This window comes from Stegostoma tigrinum, chromosome 12, assembly GCF_030684315.1.
Source record: "Stegostoma tigrinum isolate sSteTig4 chromosome 12, sSteTig4.hap1, whole genome shotgun sequence".
NCBI classification, from domain to species: domain Eukaryota; kingdom Metazoa; phylum Chordata; class Chondrichthyes; order Orectolobiformes; family Stegostomatidae; genus Stegostoma; species Stegostoma tigrinum.
In genome coordinates, this window is record NC_081365.1 from 17,805,100 (window position 1) to 17,831,126 (window position 26,027).

The 26,027-nt window shown below is 42.2% G+C and overlaps 1 protein-coding gene across 4 annotated transcripts in view; it reads right to left on the minus strand.

The window, feature by feature from the left end:
• Positions 1-11,407, minus strand: part of kcnj6 (potassium inwardly rectifying channel subfamily J member 6) — a 147,487-nt gene extending 136,080 nt beyond the window's left edge. For all 4 annotated transcript variants that reach the window (XM_048541285.2, XM_048541286.2, XM_048541283.2 and 1 more), the window contains exon 1: positions 11,061-11,407. The gene's annotated coding sequence lies outside the window, so the exon portion shown is untranslated. The remainder of the gene's footprint in view (positions 1-11,060) is intronic.
• Between the last annotated feature and the right edge of the window lie 14,620 nt (positions 11,408-26,027).

Here is a 26,027-nt window from a genome sequence, read left to right on the forward strand (position 1 = left end):
GTCTTCTAAATATTTGTTGCAACTGACTGCAAGGGTGTGAAAGAGAGGAACCTATTTCTGCCTGCTCACCCGGTTGTAACAATGTTCTGGTTTATAAAGACAAGTAAATCTCCAATGGTCTGAATCACTTGATTCAATTGCCTGCTAATCCTTTACGGATTTGAGTAAATGAACATTGGGGTCTTTCTGCTCACCTACACTTTGGAACATTGTCTTCATTTCTTTTTAATTGACTTTCCACAGAGACTTGATGGGCTGAATGTCCTCCTTAATAATTACACACAGGGCGAGGAAGGGCAAGAATGTTCCTCTGAGGATAATAAGAAGGTTTTTAGCTCTCTTGCCCGAGATTCTAATTACCTCCATCCAAAAAAAGATAAAACAAAAGTAAATGCAAACAAAGTGCAATGCAGGACAACAATAGTAGTGCACAGTATACAAATTCAGAGCTTTAGAGAAGTGGAAGTTTGCTTGCAAAATTTGATAACAGCCTTCAGCAAAATTAATTATTAAATAACTAATGTAATTCATTAATAGCTTTTTCTCCCAAGATTGTTAATAAGCCTGCAATTACAGTTACTACAGTGTGACATAACAGATAGTACATGCTCTTGAAATTTAGAATATGAGTTGATCCCTTGTGGTTTGGCCCATTGGCAAAATGTTTTTCAAAAATTCTTTTATTTTTGCGAATAACTGTTTGCCTCTTTCTCCCCGATTCTGTATCATTCCCTCTCTCTCCCTCTCCCCCTCTATCCTACTTCTCCTTGCTCCTCCTTTCCTCACTCTGCCTGACTGTCGCACTCTTTACCTTGTGAGTTTTTTTATGATCAAGAACCTTACATCATGGTTTTTCTGATTCCTGCTCCCAGTGTCGGTGAAGATAAGTTTACCTCTATGGAGTTAAAAGCAAAGACAAATGAATAACCCGTGCACAAAGAGATTTTTAACAGTGAGTTTGAAACTGCTCTGGAAATTCCAGAAATATTGTTTGAATATAACACAAGGAAACTGGAAGCAGAAAGGATGATGGGTCTAGGCCCGAAATGTCAGCTTTTCTGCTCCTCTGATGCTGCTTGGCCTGCTGTGTTCATCCAGCTCTACACCTTGTTATCTCGGATTTTCCCTCTGGTTGTTCACTCTGCTTTCCCAGTGAAATAAACTCCATAGAGGCTGGTATCCCATCACCAAGTCACCTCTTATTTACATGTGGAGCACCTTTGATACGGATCCAGCTCCCTCAGAGCCAGCTCTCAAAGTGAACAGGGCGTCTGACACTCCTGTTCATATCTGTCAGCAAGGGCTCCCTGATTGGATCAGATTATTGGCTCCAATCAGAAAGCTTGTACTCTATGAGAATATGCTTTATAGTCACGTGCATTCAGTATAAAATACAGTGAAAAGCATGTATCGCTGTTCAAACATAAGCAGCGTTCGCATAATAAAATAAAAAAAGGTAATTTAAAGAGAGTCCAACTTTTTATTCTCCGTTGCTACAGTATATCGCCACCAGAGTCCACTGCAGACTTTCCAGATACATCATGCTACAGAGACTATCCTGTTCCAGACTTCCCAGCCCACTCCATGCTGACCAGAGAGTGCCCCACTCCAGACTTCCCAGTCTACGCCACGCTACAGAAAGTGTCCCACTCCAGGATACACCAGCCCACACCAGGCTGCACAGAGGGTGACCTGCTCCGGGCTTCTCAGTCCACGCCATACCATTGTCAGAGGCTTACTCCACACGGAAGCAAGAGTCCTGCTCTAGGCTTCACAGTCCGACTGACCATCTCGGCAGCTACGCTGCCTCTGAAAACGCCGCCAGCGCGCTGCAGCACATCGAAGCTGCCTCCCTGCTGAAGAGCTCTCTTTATCAGGTCAGTTTGAGGAAATAAAGGGGTAGAAGGTAAAAGCAAAAAAGGAAAATGCAGACAAGGAAGACAAGTCCGGGCACAGGAGCCCAAATACTTCCTGCTCCACCGCTGCCATCTTGAGATGAGGTTCACCTGGCTAATCTTGTTACAGTCGTTACACCCAGCATCTTTGTTCTGCGCTGAACTGAGTATTGGCTGTGGTGCTGTCCTGTCGTAAGATCAGAATAGCTCAATGTTCTGATTTTGAGCAGCACTGTGATGTTTGAATGATTGAAAACTGGCATTTTCTTTCTGTGAACCATTGAGTCCTTCATGTGATTATTATGTGCCAACATTAATTATCGTATCTGTGATAGAGTGGGTGAGAAGGAACTGTCTTGGTGACTGCACTCACAGAATCTTAATTGAGTAGAATTGGTAACTGAATGAGACATAACTTCACAAAGGTTAATTTTGATTCATCTCTGGTACTGTGGCTCAGAGCTGAGCATGGCCTTTCTGTTTAGGCAATAGTTAATGGGGAATGTGATGAGTTAACGAAATGGTTGGATTGAAAGGACAGTAGTCTGACTGGTGGAAGGAAAATGGACTGCATGATACTGACAAAGAGCCTCATGATTCTTTTTGACAATACACCAGCGAGTTGCACCAAGTCAGCCAGGCTCCTTTAACAGCAGCTTCCAAACCTGTGATCTCTGTCATCCATAACTATAAGGGCAGTAAATGAATGGGAGACCACTTCTGAAAACTCCACTCCAAGTCAGACACCATCCTTACATGGAACTACTTGTGGAATGTTGCCCTCCCTAGTGCGATGTGATCAATGTGTAGAAAGTTGGGGAAAATGGTATGAATGAAAGAATCAGAATCTTGACATTGACAAAGTTTCCCATTTTTGCCCTTAAACTTTAATCAATGACTTGAGAATCTCACTTTTGAGTTGTGAATGTTTAATTTCAATGCATTTGCATCTCACATGTTAGCCCAGCTTGCTTCACTTCTATGCCACTTCTAATTCTCTTCTCCTTCCACAAGAAATTAGATGGTGCAAATTCCTAACTCCATGCACTTCCATTTTTCATCCATGGAAGCTGGCATTCACAAAGTACCATCCTCATCATATCATCATGCCTGTCTTCAGTCCAACTCTCACAGAACTTCAGACCTTTAGAGCTCAGGGATAACTACATCTTGCACACTTCTGCCAACTTGCATTGTACACTGGGGGACACACTCATCTCATACATCCAATTAAATGTCCTATCTCTAGGAGTCTTTGGGGATGTCCTTGAGGTATTTCCTCTGCCTTTTTGGGAGGTTACTTTGCTGCTTCTAAGCCCTGAGTAGAGCACTTGCTTCAGCAGTCTAGTGTTAGGCATGGAAATAATGTGGCCCATCAGTTATTATTTTGATGCTCGGGCTGTTGGCCTGAACAACAGCATATGTGAGCCTATCCTGCCAGTGGAGGCACAGGATCGTGCAGAGGAAGTCTTCTCCAGGATATGAGATACAATCAGCATCTGCTGGAAGGAGCACTTTAATGATCTCCTTAATAGAAACTCCATCCTTAGTGTGAGTGTCCTTGACTCAATCCTACAATGAACTACCCACCCACATCTCGATATAACTTCATCACAGCATAAAGTAAAAAAGAGCATTTGAAAAGTAAAGTACAGCCAGCCATCAGGGGATGATCAAATCCCCAGTGAAGCACTAAAATATGACAAAAATGTATAATTACTGTAACTGTACGATCCATCTCCCTCATCTGGATGGGGGACAGCATGCCAAGAGAGCCGAGAGATACCATAATTATAGACACCTTCAAGAAAGGTGACAAGTATTGTTAGGTTCAAACTAAATATGAGTGTAGTAAAATACAGAGGAAATTTCCCTGCCATTGGCCACTAGGAAAATTAACACACAGTTCTTGGTCCTCTCACAACAGCAACAACAAAAACAAAGTTGCTGGAAAAGCTCAACAGGTCTGGCAGCATCTGTGGAGGAGAAAACAGAATTAATGTTTCGGGTCTGGTGACCCTTCCTCAGGACCTCTTGGTCCTCTCGGCCTGGTTGAGGGCAAATTTCCCCTCAATGACACAAAGGGATGGTTTGAGTATGATGAAAGCTAATGTAAGAGCCTTCATTAGAGATGCACAACCAGGAGAGGGGATGAGATGTGCCTAGTGAATGAGTAGGAGGGTTATTAGTTTGGGATGATGAGGTGGCTGAAAGCCATTGAGTGGACATTATGCATTTAACATTCAGCAGGGAGAGTTCTAGTCCGTGAACATTGATAGGTTAGAGTGGGTGGTAGCTCTGTGAGTGTGTGTGTGGGTGTGTGTGTGTGTGAGACAGAGAGAGAGAGAGCGAGAGAGAGAAAATGGTGGTATTTACCCATCTTGTACATAGAATGTCATTGACTTTCTTTCTGTATGGCTATGCTCTTTATCCATGACAAGCACTGACCTGGGCTGTTACCTTGGTCAAAGCCATTTGTACCTGGTGACATGGCCTGCCATCAGCAGCATCGTCCTCTTCTCCATCAACCCATTCACAGCATCCCAGGTTCCCAAAAGTGAAATGCATTGCCAGCTTCTCTTACTGGGCCATGTTTTCAGTTTAATTGTTGAGCAACACAGTGTAAGGACTTACAGCATCTGAAGTAACGTACAGCTCAGCATTAAATATGATGTCAGTGACATGATGTGAATGTTGGAAGGTGCCTGCAGCGATGACCACTTCTCCAGCTGTGCAATTCCTCAAGATGGGCAATATAGAGCCCATGTATAACTGAAAAGGTGAAGAGTAAACAATTACGCAATCCAAATTGCTATGAGCTATGGCAGACTGAGTGCTATGTTACTCAACAAAGCACTAACTAAAACGGGAAAATCTAGCCTGATTTCTATCCTTCCATGTTGCTAGACATAACACTTGGAAACTTCCCTCTTCCACCTACTTGTTCTAACATCTTCCTTCGGGGATTCTGAGACAGGTCTTTGAAAATGTTCCTTTGAAGCATATTAGACTGACTCACAATATTAAAAATGCCAAGTAAATGCAAGATGTTGTCTCTAATAAAATGCCAAAATAGCCATTTTAACCTTCCGAGTTCTAATTTAATTCTCTGAAAGTAGCCTTTTTAGTACTCAACATATGCTCACATTTTCTATTTTATATACATAGATAATTCCCCTAGCAATGAATGTTCTAATATAGAAACTTATCTTCGTGGTCATATTGTTACACAAATTAATCATTCTCTCCTGTATGCTGGACCTGAGAGGCATGAGCTACACTCTTTGTTATCATGAGGCTTAGAGAATAACACTGTCAAAATGAGAAGCATTTCTGAGCACCATCATAAACATTAGCTAATGATATTCATTAAATGTTTTAAGAAGTAATTGATAATTTTAATAAATATGTAATAAATGATTCACTCCAAGGAATTGATTAGATGGGTTTGGATGAGGTTCAGGATTGAAAGACAGTGTTTCCTGAGTCTTATCAGATTTGGTATCAAAGAATCACTGAAGTGTTACAGTATAGAAATAGGCCATTCAGACCCCCATGCCTGTACCAACTCGTTAAATGAGCATCATTACCTGGTGCAAAATTCCTGCTTTTTTCCCATACTCTTGCATATTATTTTAATCCAAATGATCATTCAATGCCCTCTTGTGTGCCTGAATTGAACCTGCCTTGATTCCACTTACAGGCATTGCATTCCATAACCTAACTATTCACTGGGTAAAAAGGTTTTTCCTCATCCACTCTTGCCTCCTTTGCAGATCTCTTTAAATTTATGCTGTCTTGTTGTCACTCCTTCTGAAAGTGGGAACAATTTCTTCCTACCTGCTCTATTCAGTCCATTCATGGCTTTAAAAACCTCTATAAAATCTTCTCTTAGCTTTCTTCCTTCCAAGGGGTGGCACGGTGGCTCAGTGGGTAGCACTACAGCCTCACAGCACCAGGGACCCGGGTTTGATTCCAGCCTCGGGCAACTATCTGTGGAATTTGCACATTCTCCCTGTGTCTGCGTGGGTTTCCTCCGGGTGCTCCGGTTTCCTCCCACAGACCAAAGATGTGCAGGCTAGGTGGATTGGCCATGCTAAATTGCTCATAGTGTTCAGGGGTGTGTGGGTTATCGGGGTGGGATGCTCCAAGGGGTGGTGTGGACTTGTTGGACCAAAGGGCCTGTTTCCACACTGTAGGGAATCTAATCTAATCAAGGTGAACAGTTCCAATTTTTTTCATTCTATCCTTATTGCCAAAATTCCTCATCCTGGAACCATTCTTACGAACTGCTTCAAAACTCTCTCCAATGTGTTCACATCCTTCCTATAATGTGGCATCCAGAACTGTGCACAACACTCTGGCTGACATCTAACAAGTGCCTAACACAGTGATTGTCCAGTATGTCATTGTTACCTTTTACATACACTGGTATAAACTGTTTGCTCCATGCATTGTCTATTCTTCATTAACATAATCTAAGCTAGTTTGTGAAACTGGCAGATGTGAAATGCTATTAAAGATAAAAGCAGCACCATTTGTGAAGTGTTTTCATCAGGTGACTAGTAATGTTAATGTTAGACTTTTAGAGAAGGGATGGAGAGATGCATAGATAACAAAAGCAACAGAAAACCTTGCTATATATAGAACCCCAATGAAAGGAAATATCTGAAAGTGCCTCAAATACAATGAATTATTCTGGAGCAAGTGAACATTGCTATTTCGGTAGCTTCAGAGAAATATTGCAAAATATACAGAGAATAATATTTTTAAAACTAGAGAGAATTTAAATGGCAATCATATTCTCGATTCTCAGATATGAGGTGAATTGATATCATCCACACATTTATTTGGAAGAAAGAAACTAATAAATAGGAACAGTATAAAATGAAATAATAAACCATTGGCAAATTTATCTCAAAGACACAAAATCAAAATAAAACCTGCATTTAAATTGTGCCCTTTCATATCATGGAAAAATGTTACAGTGTCTTACGTTGGGCCATTGATTCTACGTCAACCACATCCTACAAACAACAATGAAACGAATGTCTTGTTAATGCATTGTATGTTAGAGATGTTTGAAGTGGGACACTGCTAGCCAGAAGATCAGGAATATTCCCTGTTCTTCTTCAAAAAGAGTCATGGCCTTTTAACATTTAAAATTCAATTTAAAATTGCCACTGAGAATGCAGAAAATGTTAAATGCAAGCTGACATTTCAGCTCAGGTAGAAAGACTTTGGTTTATGAAGATATCCCAATGGTGCTTTGTGAAATATAGAAATTGTCATTATTCAGGAAATATGGTGGCCAATTTAAGCGCAGAAAGCATCCACATACAGCATTTTGTTTATGGCCAGATAATCTAATTCAATAATATTAACTAATGGATAAATATTTGCCATTCGATTGGGAGTACTCTCCTGATGTTCTTCAAAATCACTGTGGAATTTTTATATCGAACTGAGTGTGAAGTTGGCTTAACGATGCATTGAAAAAAATTGTTCCTTTGACTCTATGATTTGCTCAGTATTATACTGAAGTATAGGTGTAATTATTGTTCAAAAATCTTGGAATGGGGTTTGAAATTGCTCTGAATCAGAGATGAGTGAGGTCTGCTGAAGCTTGCAAAATTTGGGATTCACGTGATATGTCAGAAATAAATTTAGTTAAAATACTGCACTTGACAACACATTATGTTACAAAACAGCTGCACAGAAATGGCTGCCCTTGTCCCTCCATCTGTGGGACAGAAATAAACTCAGTGCCTGTAGGTAGCTCTTTATAACACCTTGCTGTACATTATGAACACCTCTCAAAATAACCATCTTGTACAGATGAATGCTCAATATTCCAGTGCATGCTGGGAATATCTAAATATCATGCAAGAGTTGAGACAATGTTAAAGAGCAGACAAAAGATGTGAAATGACATGAGCAAGAAAGCTTTTCCAAAAAAATTCTGAATCCGCTAGGCAACATTTATCGCTCAATACCCCAATCGGCAATGTACAAAGCCTCTCTAACTAGCAATTTTGATCACAAATATAGGAAAATGCACCAATGCCTGTCAAAGGAGAGCACTATGAACCCAAGAGCTGCATCGTGCCTTTGGACTTACGTGAGGTGTCTACTTTTGAAATATCTGTGTCTAATCTATTTTTGGGCCTCTCTTTTCAATTTTCTTCCTTCATCTTGTGTCATTTTTAAATGCTGCAATATACATCAGATGGACCCAATTTTTCTTCAGTACTTAACCTGAATGCCCAATATGGATCTAGAGAGTCAGATATTGACTTTAGAACTTGAGAGAGTATCACACCTTGATCCCATTCCTCCAAAACCTTTGATCCCATTCTTTCCCATTATTGACATACAGTGACTACATTTTGTTGGATTTGCATTTGCTAGGCATCTTATGTCAGTGATGTGAGATGAAAGATTTGTTCACGTTTTATAACCACTGTCAACATTGACTGTTCTCAGATTACAAGAGATTCAAAACAATGTAATTTACATTTACATTGCATTAATTCTCAATTTCCGGAATAGCACCCTCTACTGTACTAGTGAATGAAAATTGATAAATTATGTCCAGATAATGGCACTTCTCTGTTCTGGATCTGCAGTGCTTAGAATTTCGGCAAGAACACTGATCCAAAAAGATGCAGATGTCTCAGAGTATCCAACAATCACGCAGTTGGAGATTTGCCAAAGGGGAGCTGGGAAGCAACTGGAAATCGTATTTAGCTGAAAAGAGCACTCTTCCTAAAAAGCAACCGAAACAAAATCTGAGTTTTCAGCGCAGCAAAGCCTTCCTGGGTTCAAAGTGGATTCAGAAAATGTAAATGCAAATAGAAGTAGCTGAGTTCCCTTAAAGGGAACAAAATATAACATTGAGTTGAATTTCTTCTGTTCTTGCAGCGCGTAAATCCTGTGGAAAAGAAAGGCTCGTGGATGCCCGTGGAAGTTAAAGGGTTATCGCACGCTCAAATGAGCAGAATTTCTAGAAGGCGTGTCCAAGTTTATGGTCCATATTAAGCTTTCATTTGAAAATCAAATAAATAAAACTCATACTTAAATGAGTTTATCATAAATGGCATTGAATTTCCAGCCGGAACAGGCTGTTGGGGCAGCTGGGCTATGCTGACATTTATGCTTCACAAAAGCTTCTTCCTCTAGCTCACATTCTATCTCCATATTATTCGATAATTCTATTCCCTACGTAGTCAGCTAGTTTCCCTATTACCAGTCTACAAGTTTACAAAAAGGATCAGACAGGCATTGACTTTTTAAAAAAGAACTAAAAAAACGACTAATTATGATCTATCAATTTGGTTTTGTAATATATAATCGGGAAACTAGAACTGTCTCTCCAACCATGAAATGTCGACACAAAGTATTTTAAGTTATTTGCTTTTATATTTAAGAAGTGTGCTTGTCGAGACAAACTGGCGCCGGTGAATAAGTCATTGCAGCGAAGGGGGGGGACCGTGCCGCTTTAATTTATGCAAAATTAACCTAAAAGTGGGTGGTCGTGGTCCAAATGCACCATGTTTCTTGTCACTTGTTATGTAATCCCTCAACAGGGCCCGATTTCAACCCAGGGAGCTGCTTCCACCCGCCGCTCTGAGAAGCTTATTTACCTGTTTCACATATGTCACTCTGGAAGCAGAAGTCACTAGTGCCTGACCACAAACTGTCATACACCAAGTCCAGTTGCCAAATCAAAATCATCATGATAAACATGAACCTTTCTTTAAGGGGAATCGGAGGAAAGTGATTTTATTTTAGTAAGGTGTTTAAATTATTTAAACGTGCTATTCACCATCCGCCTTTCCAAAGCGAACTCCCCCAGTCTGTGGAGGCACATCTATCCACAGATATCACCCACGCGGCACAGACTCTCTGTGATTCTCTCTCTTTCACACACACAGTAATTGTAAAACTATTGATAACGGGGAACGCTTGCTGCCGGGGAGCAGCAACAGTTCCGAAACTGACCAATGAAAATTAAACAAATCCCATGGGGTAAGATGTGTCAAAACTCGGATTCCCCGTACTGTCCGCTCCCCATTGTAAAACAGGCAATATATTTGGGGAAGTAAAAACTCGTATGTTCGGCTCTGCGTTTGTTTGTTGGTTGGGGGTGGGGGTACGGTGATGTTGTGGTGTTGGCGGTAGGATGGGAGACGGAGTCTGTCGTGTTTAAAAAGACACGCTGGGCTGGTTTGAAATTTTCCACGAAGTTTATATAGAAAGTCTCTGGGGAAGCGAGCAAATGGGTCTCAAGAAACTTTCTGTGTTCAAATAGCAATTGAATTATCGATCGAGTGTGTCTCTTTGGTAGCAATTCATTCGTTTTTTTTCAATTACAGTCTCTCTCTCTCGCACACACATACGCACAGGGACTGAAATAAGCCCATTCAATTCGCCCGAGTGGCCCCAACATCCTCTCGCTTTGTGTGCGTGGAGCTGAGCGGAAAGCGCTGTCCTTGGTTCTGATTCTGAGACTGTAGCCATGGAGACACTCGGCAGGTCTGACCAAAGAGGAAAGCTCTCTATTAGCGCGGACCCAACAATACTTCGATCACGCTCCGTCTGCATAGATTAACTCTGCCATATTCTCCCCTCCCCTTAAATGCACACGCACCACAATGAATAAATACCGCTATCCCTCTTATCTTGCTAACTGTAACCCGGGTTACAGCTTCCTGGTCAAATCGGTTTGGAGCTGGCATCAGCCAAGTAGTGTTTTCTGGGGAAACATGACTGACCTTTACCTCCTTCACAACAAATTGCAAATGACCGTCCCGAAATGAAAAAAAAACTTATATTGGGAATCAGCACTTTAATTGAAAAGGCAACTTGGAAATGTGCAGAAAATATAAATTATTGAACTGGTTTTCTTTTCCCTCATCATGTAATTTATTAATATTTTGTGTTCCTTGTTGAATCTATTGGCTTGATAAAACACAGTCAAGTCACAGGAGGCAAACTAATTGTAGTGCAATGCAAAATTAAACACGAATTTCAAACATTTTTATCTAATTAATAAAATATTGTTTTGAAGCAGTCACGATCGTTCCCCCTTCCCTACCTCTTTCTTTCTGTCTTAATTTTTTAAAAAATGAGATGGAGTTTGCAAAAAGGTTGTCGACTCACCAAAGTAAAATCAGGAGAAATTCACATCACAGCCAGTCGTCTGCAGTATGACCAGTCCCGGCCATTCGGATCAGCATCGCCAGCTACACGGGGCAGGAGGAAGCGTTGTAGGTTCTGTAGCATGGAAGGGGATGCGAGGAGTTTTGGGTGGGAGAGCGTGCTGCCGGGGATCCAACAGAGAAAGAGAGAGAAGGGAGGGGGTGGGGGGAATAACAGCTAACGCACCGTGCAGAGAGGTGAATGTTCACGTAAAGGAAACGTCATTAAAGCCGCAGCTTAAATGAGATCTTTCGAGTTTCAAATGGGCAGAATCTTCACAAACATTACTGGTCACAGCGCCATGTGCTGGAACAGGAGAGAAACTCATCCGGATTGCACAAGAGAGCGACAGACGAAGGAAAAAGCGAGTTGCAACGAAAAATGGACTTTCTTAAAGGGGGAACGCGTGTAGTAGGGCTGACATCAATTTCCCAGCTGGGATCCGGTTACTTCAGTTGGTACACAAGATTAGAGTGAGGCTAGAATTAAAAAAAACAGCGCGGATTCAATCTTCGTACTGGCTGTGATAATGGGAACTGTAGATGCTGGAGAATCCAAGATAATAAAATGTGAGGCTGGATGAACACAGCAGGCTCAGCAGCATCTCAGGAGCACAAAAGCTGACGTTTCGGGCCTAGACCCTTCATCAGAGAGGGGAATGGGCTGAGGGTTCTGGAATAAATAGGGAGAGAGGGAGAGGCGGACCGAAGATGGAGAGAAAAGAAGATAGGTGGAGAGGAGAGTATAGGTGGGGAGGTAGGGAGGGGATAGGTCAATCCAGGGAAGACGGACAGGTCAAGGAGGTGGGATGAGGTTAGTAGGTAGGAGATGGAGGTGCGGCTTGGGGTGGGAGGAAGGGACGGGTGAGAGGAAGAACAGGTTGGGGAGGCAGAGACAGGCTGGACTGGTTTTGGGATGCAGTGGGTGGAGGGGAAGAGCTGGGCTGGTTGTGTGGTGCAGTGGGGGGAGGGAACAAACTGGGCTGGTTTTGGGATGCGGTGGGGGAAGGGGAGATTTTGAAGCTGGTGAAGTCCACATTGATTCCATTGGGCTGCAGGGTTCCCAAGCGGAATATGAGTTGCTGTTCCTGCAATCTTCGGGTGGCATCATTGTGGCAGTGCAGGAGGCCCATGATAGACATGTCTTCTGAAGAATGGGAGGGGGAGTGGAAATGGTTTGCGACTGGGAGGTGCAGTTGTTTATTGTGAACCGAGCGGAGGTGTTCTGCAAAGCGGTCCCCAAGCCTCCGCTTGGTTTCCCCAATGTAGAGGAAGCCACACTGGGTACAATGGATACAGTATACCAGATTGGCAGATGTGCAGGTGAACCTCTGCTTAATATGGAAAGTCATCTTGGGCCTGGGATAGGGGTGAGGGAGGAGGTGTGGGGGCAAGTGTAGCATTTCCTGCGTTTGCAGGGGAAGGTGCTGGGTGTGGTGGGGTTGGAGGGAAGTGTGGAGCGAACAAGGGAGTCATGGAGAGAGTGGTCTCTCCGGAAAGCAGACAAGGGTGGGGATGGAAAAATGTCTTGGGTGGTGGGGCCAGATTGTAGATGGCGGAAGTGTCGGAGGATGATGCGTTGTGGAGGTTGGTGGGGTGGTGTGTGAGAACGAGGGGGATCCTCTTTGGGCGGTTGTGGCGGGGGCGGGGTGTGAGGGATGTGTTGCGGGAAATGCAGGAGACGTGGTCAAGGTCGTACTGTCTGTGATAACTCATGGCCCAGCCTCTCCACCCAACCTCACCTTTATGGAGTGGTCACCACAAGACATATTTTACCAGATAACTCTCCCTCCAATAGGCAGAGATGCCTCTCATCCTCTGTGGGCTATGGCTCCTTAATCAGCCTAGGATTCATGTCAGTAGGAGTAGATCCTCCCCTATTTGTGGAGTCTGAATTCCTTCTAGACACCATAGTCCCATAGCCCTCCCCAGCAAAACTCTATCAATCTCAGTTTGAAAATCTTCTACTTTACTGCCCATCCTCAATTTTTTTTGTGGTGGAGGATGGAATGTTGGGCATCGGTGAGTGTTCCAGATTTTTCCAAGCTTCCTGATGTCACCCCTGGTTCTGATGGAAATTTAAGGCTGCCCCCTTAGAACATAAGCCCCACATTATTCGGGATTTCATCAAAGAGCTTGTAGAGTCAATCCTGTTCTTAGCTGGGGGTGTGGGTGTGTATTTGTGTGGGGAGGGGGCACGATATGTTGCAGATTGACAGCAAAAGCCTATTTGCTGACCATGAATTCCCAGTCTCTGATCCGTTGCCATAGCTACAGTATTTATATGAAAAGTCCGGTTCAGTTTCTGGTCAATGCTAACTCCAAGTATGTTGTTAGTGGGGTTAGTGATATTGATGCGGATGAATGTTAAAAGGTGATAATAAGATGTTCTCTGCTTGATTGGAGATGTTGTTGCCAGGTTTTCGTATAGTGTAAATGTTCCTTATCATTTATCAACCTGAGCCTGAATATTGTCTAGGTCATGCTGCATATAGCCATGGGACTGTTTCAGTATCTAAAGAATTATAAATGCACTGCATATTGTGCCAACATCAGCAAACATCCCCTCTTCTGATATTGTGATGGAGGAAATGTCATTGATGAAGGAATGAAGATGGCTGGGCCTATGAAATTATCATAAGAAGTTCCTAAAATTATTTCCTGGGATTGAGATAACTGGCCTACAACATCCTCAACCAGCTTCCACTGTCTCCAACCAGAGGGTTTTTCTGGTGAAGGGTCTAGGCCCGAGACGTCAGCCTTCCTGCTCCTGAGATGCTGCTGGTCCTGCTGTGTTCATCCAGCTCCACACTTTGTTATCTTGAGAGTTTTCTTCGTGATACCTTTTGATTACAGTTCCGCTACGGCTTTTTGATATCATTCCGGTGATATGCTGTCTTGATATAAAGGACAATTATTTTCAACTCAAAGGAGTTCAGATCCTTTTTTATATTTGGGCCAAATTTGTAATGAGGTCAGGAGCAAAATAGCCTCGGTGAAACCCAAACCAGGCAGATTATTTTTGTGTATCTGTTGCTTGATAGCACAGTCAATGGCACTTTTCATTACATTAATTTTGATCAAGAGTAGGCTGATGGGTCAGCAATTATCCATATTGGATTTATCCTATTTTCTGCAGACAGGGCATACTAGGGCAATTATCTACTTTTAGATTAGCTGCCAGTGTTGTAGCTATACTGGAACAGCTTGGCTAGAGGCACAGCTAGTTTCTGGTGCACAAATCAGCAGCAGCATGACTGAGATATTGTCAGGGCCCTTAGTTTTATTTCATCATCTTGTTCCATCATCCATTTCTTGATGTTACATGAAATGAATTGAATTGACTGAAGACTGACACCCATGATGATGTGGGTCTCAGGAATGGATCATCGAGGCAAGTCAGAGTGTAGCTATTGACTTTGCAAAGTGTTATGTCACTCTGCTGCCTGAGGTCCTGAATCCTGTGATAGTGTATTTTCAGTTCAAAGTCATCACCATCCTGTTGTGGATCTCCCTTGGCCTCTTCCACGATCTTAAAGCCTGTTATTTTGCGGAGATTCTTTTCTTCTTCATATTCTTGTGAGATCACCACTCAGTTCAGGCCCTCAGCTCCAGCAGCAGGATATCCAGGCTACAGTGAGAGAGGACTGGCAGTGTACCCTCCCCAGATCTCCGGTCCCTTGGTTGCTGAGGCTTGAAAAAGCTAAATGTTGCAAACCATTCTAAACCACGGTAATTAAAACATCTTCAACAGAATAGATGCATCACTGCCTCACCCTCTGGCCCAAAGTTGTCAGGGTCTCAGGAGTTTGGATGACAGGTGGTTTGTTCTGGAAAAGAGCTAGTGCCAGACTCACTGAATGTGAGAGCAGTCCCGCTGTACCATCAAGAATTAAGGCGGTAGGACGCACACCCTAGATTCAGCTGATGTTTCTGAACTGTATTGGGGCAGACAGGGGAAGGAGGTAGGGGTTGCTGCTGCATCGTCAGGCAGCCTATTCTTTTCTTCTGGTTGACATGTTAGTGGATACATCGTCTGCCTATTCATGTGAATATAAGATACCCCACAGCAGATGTTCTCTCCCAGTAACAATGATTAAAGCTATTCCTAGGTGGCCTGAATGCAATAAAAGTCGTCCACTAGCTGTGGAACCATGTACGCTATGTTTTTTCCTTGAAGAGCACTGTTGTCTGCTGCTAAATCTCAAATCACTCTGAATTCAACTCATTATTCACCAGTGTGTAGCTTGACATTGAGGTTGTATGGATTGCTTCATAATTACAATACCTACAAAGATACTTTCACCCTATCCAACAACATTTAGACCTGTGCCTTATACTCAGCACTCACTGAACTGTATGTTGAATCATTTTAAACAATTCTCATTGTTACCCGTTTTCCTTTTCAATACTTTTCCCCTTTAGCCAGTTAATTCACAGTTGTGGAGGGTAATGTGGTGAAGATTTGCGCCATTTGTTCTGGTGCAGCTCCCCATTATTTTGCTGGCACTCACTTTGTTCTGTGACTGGATTCACGTAAATCATGGTGGTAATAGCTGACACATAAGTAAGACAGAAGACATCAGTTAGAATGAAGCTGTGGAAAGAGTGGTTGTAGATACTAGAGACCTGTATTTGAGGACTTTCTAAGTACAGATGTAAATAAAGGAGGGTTTGTCTACATAAGGAGTTGAAGAGCCTCATTTATACTTAAGAAGCCACCAGCCTCAGGGACTGTGTTTGTCCAATAACTCAAGATAATCTAGAGATAGTGGGAACTGCCGATGCTGGAGAATCTGAGATAACAAGGTGTAGAGCTGGATGAACAAAGCAGGCCAAGCAGCATCAGAGGAGCAGGAAAACTGACATTTCGGCCTAGACCCATTTTTCTGAAGAAGGGTTGAGACACGAAATGTCAGCTTTCCTGCTCCTCTGATGCTGCTTGGCCTGCTGCATTCATCCAGCTCTACACTTTGTTTTCTTAATGTGCAAATGGCAGTATTGACTCAAAGCGTGTGGTAAAGCACCTCCTCCCTCTGTTCTGGTTTTCAGTAAACTTCAGCCCATTGAGCTCACTGATGTGTGCGGGGCTGGGATCTGCTCTCATTCCAAGAGCAAAGCTTAGATTCTTTCTGTAATCTGTCACTCAGGGTTACAATTTACAATCACTGTATTACGCAAGTTTATTTTTTACGATGCTGCAGTGATCAGCATTGACCAATGCAGATGATTTTAACAAAAATTGATATGTAGCCTTACTAGCTTTTTGAGCAATCACCACATCAAACGAGGATCACATTATTGGGATAACAAGGTGTAGAGAAAACCTTCTGAAGAAGGGTCCAGACCCGAAACGTTAGCTTTCCCGCTCCTCTGATGCTGCTTGGCCTGCTGTGTTCATCCAGCTCTACACCTTGTTATCACAGATTTCTCCAGCATTGGCAGTTCCTACTATCTCTCTCACATTATTCGGAGATGCAGACAGTTTGTAACAGTGATAGAAACATTGATAATGGTGAGTAGAAAGGAAAATCACCTGATGAAGGAGTTCTAAGTCCATTTTAGTGTCCTTCGGTAGAATTATTGATGTGGCTTTCTGAAAACTGAAATAAAGCTCTGGTCGCCCACTCACTGCACGATCTTGGCCCTTCAGCTGCAAAGTTGACAACATTATTAATGTCACCGATAAAGAAAGCAGATCTTTACTGACCCTCACAAGATCACTAGTGATGATAAGAAGCAATTGGATCACAGATGTTTCTTTGAACACTCCATTGTAAGTGCTGTGATAAAATATCAAGGTGCATTGACCTCACCATTAGCAGGCTGAGGAAGAATAATTTTCTCTGTTCAGAAAAAGCAGCAAGAAATTTTCTAAAGACCCTCATCAAAAGCAGGGGAATGTCTGGAGCTGAATATGGAGACGATTGTACATAGTTTTGAATAATTAAGACTAGTTTGAAAGAATATGGGCCAGGATCAGGCAGGTAGGACTAGGTTAGTTTGGGATTATGTTCCACATGGACTGGTTGGACCAAAGGATCTGTTTCTGTGCTGTATGACTCTATGACTAAAAGAATCTCAGTCTGGTTAATTTTCAGTGAAGCAGTGTTAAATGAACAACTGATTATTGCTTAAAAGAGTAGCTTGTATTTGTTTACTGCTGCAACATCTAGTTTCACAAACTGGCCCTGCTTATAAAGACTGAAATCCAGAAGTACCTGAGAAGATTTTTTCAGGGTAAACTTTATGGGATGGAAATGCTTGCTGTCAACTGACCTCTCAAACTGCATTCCCATCACTTGCTCCCAACAAAGTTTCTTTCTGGCCTTACTGAATAAACCCTACAGAGCCAAGATTATATCATTGTCTGTATAATAGATGAGTTTGTATTCATTCAGGAGCGTACTGAACTGTAATATGGCCAATCCTGTTGCAATACTCATAGATTCTGTATGGCAGTGAAACGACTATTCAGCCAATCTAATATCTGCTGATGCTTGACTCCACTTGAGGCTCTACCCGCCTTTTCACATCTAAATCTACCATTACAACTCTCTGTTCCTTCTCCCCAAACTGTTCAAGTCATTTCCCTTTAAATGCATTTATACTATTGCAGGACTGTCGATCTAACCTTAGTATTGGCTAAGTTATTAGAAAGGATTCCAAACAACAGAATACATCTGCACTTGGACAGATACAATTTAATTAGGGATAGTTAGTATAGACTCGCTAAGTTAATATTATATTTGACAAGTTTGATTGAATTTCTTTGTGGAGGTAGCCAGGAATTTTGTTGAGGGCAATACATTTGTTATGGTCAACATGGCGTTCAGCAAGGCTTTTGATAACGTCTCTAAAGGCACACTGATTAAAAAAAGAGCCTATGGGATCCAAGGCAAAGTTGCATATTGGATCCCAAACTGGCTGAGAGGCAGGAAACAGAGGGTGATGGCAGTGGCTTCTGCGACTGCAAGTCTGTTTCCCATGTTGTTCCAGGAGGCTCAGTACTGATGCCTTCGTTGTTTGTTGGTATACAGTAGTGATTTGGACTTAAATATACAGGAATATGATCAAGATGTTTGTAAATTACACAAGAATTAGTTGGTTAGTAAGTAGTGTAGAAGATAGCCAGAAACTGCGGGAGGACTGTTCGGGTGGGCAGAGCAATGGCAAATGGAATTCAACCTAGAAAAGTGTGAGGAAATAACTTGAAGTGGACTAACAAAAGCAAGGATTACGCTATGAGTGGTGGGACCCCAGTAATTACCGAAGATCATAGGGACATTGGTGTGCATATTCACGGATCCCTCAAGGTTGCATGGCAGGCAGGTAAGATGATTAAGAAGGCAGCCAAGGCAAAGAATACAAGACCAAGGAGTTTAAGCTATTACTGTATAAAACACCGGTTATAAGGGTCTACGCCTGAAATGTCAGTCTTCCTGCTCCTCTGATGCTGCTTGGCCTGCTGTGTTCATCCAGCTCTTCACCTTGTTATCTCAGATTTTCCGGCATCTGCAGTTCCTACTGTCTCTTAACAGGATGTTACCTGGTCTGTGGGGTCTGAGCCATAAGGAAAGATTGAAGAGGCTGCGTGTGTTTTCCTTAGAGCTGGGAGGATTAAGAGAGAGAGCCTGAAAGAGGTGTATAAGACTATGCAGGATATAGAGAGGGTGGACAGAAAAATGTGTTTTCCATGAGTAAAGGAGTCAATGCTGGGGACATAAATTTATGGCAAAGAGGCAGAAGGCTAACAGGAGAGTTGAGCAGAAGTGTTTTCTCACAGATTGCAGTGGACTCTGGTACTCACTGCTTGAAAGGTAGTTAAATCAGAAACTCTTGCAACATTTAATCGATAGTCATCACCACCGCCTCCAGGGCTATGGGCCAGAAAGATGGAAAATGGGATTAAATATAGCCTGGTATTTGTTGGACATGCTGGGCTGACTGGCCTTCTTTTGAACTATAAACATTTATGAGTCTATTCACTTCATTCACTCCCTGTAGTAGTGAGTTCCATATTCTTACCAATTTTTGGGGAAAGAACTTCCTTCCGAACTCTCTTTGAGATGGGTGACTATCTTATATTGATGGCTTTGGTTAGGTTTACCTCACACAAAGAAACATTTTCAATCCATCCTATAAAATTGCTTCATATTTTTAATAAACACCATTAGGCCATGCCTCAGCCTTCTATTTGCTAGAGAAAAGAAACCCAACCTGCGCAGCCTTTCCTGAAATATACTCACCCATTTTTGATATTATGCCTGTAGTTAATCTCTGCATTGTATCCAAATCCACTAGATGCTTTTATAGCATGGCAACCACCTTATGTAGATTATTGTCGTAGTGAAACCGACAGGGTGTTAGTTATTCCCTTGGCAGTGACAGATCCAGCTAGTACTAAACACATAACTGAAAATTGAGAAAAATCACAGTGTCTGAGGTGTCCAATTTTCCTTGTTAGTTCATGCAAAGGTGGAACCCACATTGAAATTGACAGGGCAAGTGGAGTGCTAATTAGATTTCCATATTTAAAATGATCTTGCAATATTGTGGAGAGGCTAACAAATGTGAAATATTGATATAAATATACACAATCATAAATAATGTTGAGCTCCCAGCTTGGTGAATGCAGATCAAAATCAAAGTGTAAAATAAATGTTATAAAATTACACCAGAATCTAATTTTCGAAAAAGAGAAGTGACAAATTGATAATCTGATTGATAGAAATCTCCATGATTAAAACCTATTATGAGTTCTGAGTAGATGACTGAGTCTAAATATCCTAGACTCTCTCCGAGATAGCACTGTTGATATATCTATACCAGGTGACCTGCAAAAGTTCAAGAAGGCAGCTATCTTCTCAAAGGCAATGAAGGATGGGCACAAATATTGCAGTGATATTCATTATCCCTCAAAGGGATAGTATTATGAACACTCATGCTGTGTCTATTATTTGAGAGCCTGGTTTCTAAGTGGAAGAAAACTAAATATTAGTCTTTAAGTTCTATGAAGATCTGACCTTGAATTTAATATTTGACCTTGTAGCCTTTCAGTTGGATCAATCGTGATGAATTCTCAACAAAGAAATGAACCCGGGTGGACCACCTGGCAATAACCTAAGCACTGAAAATCACAATGGCAAAATCAGCTTTGCTGACCCTCTGAGGTCATCTAGGGGCTAGTGCCATAATTGGGAGAGTTGTCTCACAGACGAATCAAACAACAGCCTGATCTGGTCATACTCACAGTAACATACAGACAATGTATTAGACAGCACCACCACCATCACCATTCCTGGATATGTCCTATCCCACAGACAGGATAGACCCAGCATTGTCTGCGTCCACAGGCTCAGTGGTGTATAAATCGGATGGAGTTGCCCTGGCAGTCTTCAACATTGACTTCAACTCCGTGAGGTATCATGGCATCAGGCCAATTATGGGCAAGGAAACATTCTGCTGATTACAACGTACTATCCTTTTTTGGTTGATGACCCTGTGCTCCTCCATATTGAACAACACTTGGAGGAGGCACTGAGGCTCTGGGTGTGAGTTTGCTCGCTGAGCTGGAAGGTTAGTTTTCATCACCATTCTAGATAACATCATCAGTGAGCCTCCAATGAAGCGCTGGTGTTATGTCCCGCTTTCTATTTATCTGTTTAGGTTTCCTTGGGTTGGTGATGTCAATTCCTGCATTGGTGATGCCATTTCCTGTTTTTTTTCTCAGAGGATGATAGATTGGCTCCAAATCAATGTGTTTGTTGATGGAGTTCCGGTTGGAATGCCATGCTTCTAGGAATTCTCGTGCGTGTCTCTGTTTGGCTTGTCCTAGGATGGATGTGTTGTCCACTGAGGTGGTAGATTTATGATCCCTGAATCCATCACTGTCAACATCCTGTGGGTAGTCATTGACCAAAAACTGCCCTGGACTCGTAAATCTTCTCCTGACTCCCCAAAGCCTGTCCATCATCTACTGGTCACAAGCCAGGTTTGTGAGTGAATAATCCTCACTTTTCTGGATGAGTGAAGCTCCAAGAACATTCAAAAAGCTTGACATTATCCAGGACAAAGCAACCCACTTGATCAGCAGCACAAGCACAAGCATCCAGTTCCTCTACCCTGACGCTCAGTAACAGCTGAGCATGTGATCTAGAAGACGCACTGCCAAAATTCACCAAAAAATTCTTAGGCAACACCTTCCAAACCAATGACCATCTCTGTTTAGAAGGACATAGAGTTATAGAGCTGTAAATCTCATCCTTGCCGATCAGAGAGCCAAAATAAATGTAGTCCCATTTGCCAGCATTTGGACCAAGTCTCTCTAAACCCTTCCCATTCATATACCCACCCAGATGCCTTTTACTTGTTGTAATTGGATCATCCCCCACCACTTCCTCTGGCAGCTCATTCCAAACACGCACCACCCTCTTCATGAAAAAGCTGCCCCTTAGGTTCCTTTTATATCTTTCCCATCTCAACTAGTTTTGGACTTACCCACCCTGGGGAAAAGACCTTGTCTATTCACTCTATCCATACTCCTCATGATTTTATAAACCTTTATAAGGTCACCCCTCCGGTCTGATGTTCCAGGCAAAATAGCTCCAGCCCGTACAGCCTCTGCCTAGATCAAATCCTCCAATGCCACAACATCCTTATAAATATTTTCTGAACCCTTTCAAGTTTCACAACAGCCTTCCTATCGCAGGAAGACCAAAATTGTGCGTGAACTAAACAATGTCCTGTACATGGGCAACTGATGCAAGCGAATACAACAAAAGTTATGTTTGTAGTCACAAGTGATCATGGTTCAGTCTGTTTGAAGTTTCCCTAGCAGTTTACATGTGTGAAATTATATTGGGTTCATGCAAGACTTTACCAGGCTGTTACTGAATTTAAATATGAAGTTTTTCTGTAGCAGTCCTCCTTTCAAAACAATGCATTTTTAATTAAAAGTGAAAAATGTAAACATTTTTGACTCTGACTCATTGCCATAACACTCCACCTGCAGTTTGAATAAAATAAGATCCATGATAATTTCATTACAAAAGAGATGAATGAAAAGAAATTTAACATAAAAGCATGGATACGCTTGAATAACATGTATTCTTCTAGTCTTGGTCAATTAGCCTTTCAGTTCTGACTGCTTGTCTAAGTTCAAGACTGGGCACCTATAATTACATTTGATCTCTTGGTAATATGGGTGATTTTGAAGTGGTATGGTTAAAGGAACGAGCTCTAATGGAATAACTTGTCATTCTGGGTCGTAACATTTTGCATAAAAGTTGCTAGGTCATGGTCAATTTAGACTGTGATCTCTGTGCACCTATTTTGGACATTTGCCTCAGAGTGTTTGAGAGCCAGTAATAAATCAAGGATATCCTTCTTTATTGGTTTACTTTATTGGAGAAGTACCTGCTTATCTTTTCCCTTCCAGAAGGGTCCTCCTGAAGGAGGAGAGCCACAACCTTAACTTACGTTAATGGCTGCTTTAAAATGTCTAAAGATTATAGCTGGAAGAACAGGCACATTTGTTCACATAGCTTTCAGCTTTTGAAAAGCACTTTGTCAGGTCTTAGTTTATACAATCTTTGTTTATTTTCTATAGAATGTTTATTTGGGATAGGTCTTATAGGGCAGACTACATGCTGCAGGTAAACATGGTATAAGCTTGTGCCCTGCCCTACAGTCGAATTAACAAAGGGAAATTGATTGGAAATGACCCGCACCTTCCTTCAACATGTTGGCAGATGGTGAGGCATATGTAGGAACTGGCAGGGATTCATTCAACAAATGCACTAGTGAGTGCTATTTAATTGGCTCCATCAGAGTTGGTGACAGCTTTACCATTGTCACTAATGAAACTCATTTCAAAGTAAGTTCGCATTATGAATTTAACTTGGGTGTGCTACATTTGAAACTGTAGTAAATGAATTTGTGGTTACAGTTATCAACATGAACACACAAGGTGACAATAGGAAATTTCCAACATGTGCGGTCACAGTGAAGCAGCTGAGATTCCATCAGTATATCTGTGGCGCAGTAATCTCATCAGCATTACAAGCAGATGGCACCATTTGACTCACTTACAGTTAAAGGGACAGAGATAATGGGAACTGCAGATGCTGGAGAATCAGAGATAACAAAGTGTGGAGCTAGATGAACACAGCAGGCCAAGCAGCATCTTAGGAGCACAAAAGCTTTTGTGCTCCTAAGATGCTGCTTGGTCTGCTGTGTTCATCCAGTTCTCCAGTTAAAGGGACTACAGGGATCAAATTGGGCTGGAAGAAATGGGCTCGTAACAAACCATTTTAAGATGTACCCAATTGAAGTCAGTGGAAAGGGAATGTAAAATGTCCTCTCAGTTTGGTCAGACCTAGTGCAAACTAACTTTAATCATTTTTTGTGGCCTGGCATTTCAAAACAGTTACCACACAGAGTTGCAGGTATAATAGGCAGAATGGCTTCCTTCTGCACTATAACAATTCTGTGATGTTATGATCAAAGTAAAATACAGAAGTGACTGGCCTAACAATAATAATATATTTATTTACATAGTGTTGTTTATAAAATAAAATGTCCCAAGACACTTCCACAGGAGCATTATAACTTGCAATTTGACAGTGAACAGCATTAAGAAATAATAGGGCAGATGGTCAGAAGTTCAGTCAAAGAAACATATTTAAAGTGAAACCTATTGGAATTTCCATGGCTGTAATTTTGGGTGATAGCAGATGTGTCTCTGAAATGTCATTGTTATAAAAATGTGGAAGTTCTGGAATAATATTAGCTATGAAGCCATCATGTATCCAAACCCCAACAAGTGCTCGAACATAATAAGTGGAAAACTTAAAAATTATACCTTACAGATGGTGGATAGGCATGAGGATTTAGGAGGTGAGTTACTTGCTAAAGAATTTTCAGGCTGTTACATTATTTTTTATTCATTAGATGGATATGGGTGTCACTGACTGGCCTGTGTTTCTTGCCCATCGTTAGTTTCCTTTGAGAGGGTAATGATGAGCTGTCTTCTTGAACTGCTGTAGCCTACCAGTTGTAGGTTGACCCACAATGCCATTAGGGAGAGAATTCCAGGATTCTGACAGCGACAGTGAAGGAAAGGCAATATATTTCCAAGTCAGGATGGTGAGTAGTTTGGGGGGGGGGGGGGGGGAGCGCTTGAAGGTGGTGGTGTTACCATACGTCTGTGGCCCTTGTCCTTCTAGATGGAAGTGATGGTGCTGTCTAAGGATTTTTGGTGAATTTCTTCAGTGCATCTTGTAGGTAGTACACACTGCTGCTACTGAGCTTCGGTGGTGGAGGGAGTGGATACTTGTGGATGTAATGCAAATCATGCAGGCTGCTTTATCCTGGATGCTGTCGAGCTTCTGGAGTGCTGTTAGGGCTGCATTCATCCAGGCAGGTGGGGAGTATTCCATCATACTGCTAACTTGTTCCTTGTAGGTGGCGGAGAGGCTTTGAGGAGTCAGGAGGTGAGTTACTCACCGCAGTATCCCCAGCTTCTGGCCTGCTCTGGTAGCCACAATTTTTATGTGGTGAGTCCAGCTGAGTTTCTGGTCATTGATAGCCTCCAGGATGTTGATAGTGAGGGATTAAGTGATGGTAGCACCATTGAATGTCAAGGGACGGTGGTTAGATTGTCTCTTATTGGTGATGGCCATAGCCTGGCATTTGTGTGGCACAAATGACACTTGCCACTTGTCAGCCCAAGCCTGGGTATTGTCCAGATCTTTTTGCATGTGAACACGACTGCTTCAGTATCTGAGGAGTCACAAGTAGTGCTGAACATTGTGCAGTCATTGGTGAACTTCCCCACTTCTGACCTTATGTTGCATTATCAACATCAGGGAGGGTCATTGATGAAACAGCTGAAGATGGTTGGGCCTAGAACACTATCCTGAGGAACTCCTGCAGAGATATCCTGGAGCTGAGATGATTGACATCCCACAACCACGGCCATGATCAGCTTCCTATGTATCAAGTATGACTCTGATGCCTGATATCCATTGATTCCAGTTTTGCTAGGGCTCCTTGATGCCACACTCGGTGGAATGCAGTTGCTTAACTAGTCTATAGACAGCTATCCTGGTTTTGGCACTAACCCCCAGATGCTAGTGAGGAGGACTTTGCAGGGTTGACAGGGCTGTTTCTGCTACCAGGTGATCTGTCTGGTCTCTTTTTTATGAGACTTCATACTGATTGGTACAACTGAATGGCTTGCTATGCTTTTCCTACAATCCGTAATGATTTCATGGCAATCAATAGATTCTTAATTCCAGACTTTTTAACAATCATTGAATGTAAATTCCACGATCTGCCATGGTGGGATGTGATCCTTAGTCTCCAGGACATCAGCTAGGTTTCTGGATAAATAGCCCAGTGATAATACCACTAGGCCATCACCTACCCATGTTGTTTTACCCACAGAAGGTATCTAAGATTACAAAGGGATCTTGATCAATTGGGCCAAAGGGCTGGGGGAGTGGCAGCTGCTTTTTAATTTGGATAAATGTGAGGTATTGCAAATTGGTAAAATAAACAAGGGCAGGACTTATACAGTTAATGATAGAGCCCAGGGTACAGTTGTCAAACAGAGAGAACCGAGGGGTTCAGGTACATAGTTCTTTGAAAGTTTTACCACAGGTGGACGGGGTGGTTAGGAAGATGTTTAGCATGCTTTCCCTCATTGCTCAGAGTATAGGAGTTGAGACGTCACGTTGAGGTTGCACAGGACATTGGTGAGGGCACTTTTGGAATACTGCATGCAGTTCTGATAGCATATGATAGGAAGGATGTTATTATATTAGAGAGGGTTCAGAAAGGATTTACCAGAATGTTGCCAAGTTTGGAGGCTTTGAGTTATAAGGATAGGCTGGATAGGCTGGGATATTTTTCACTGGAGTGT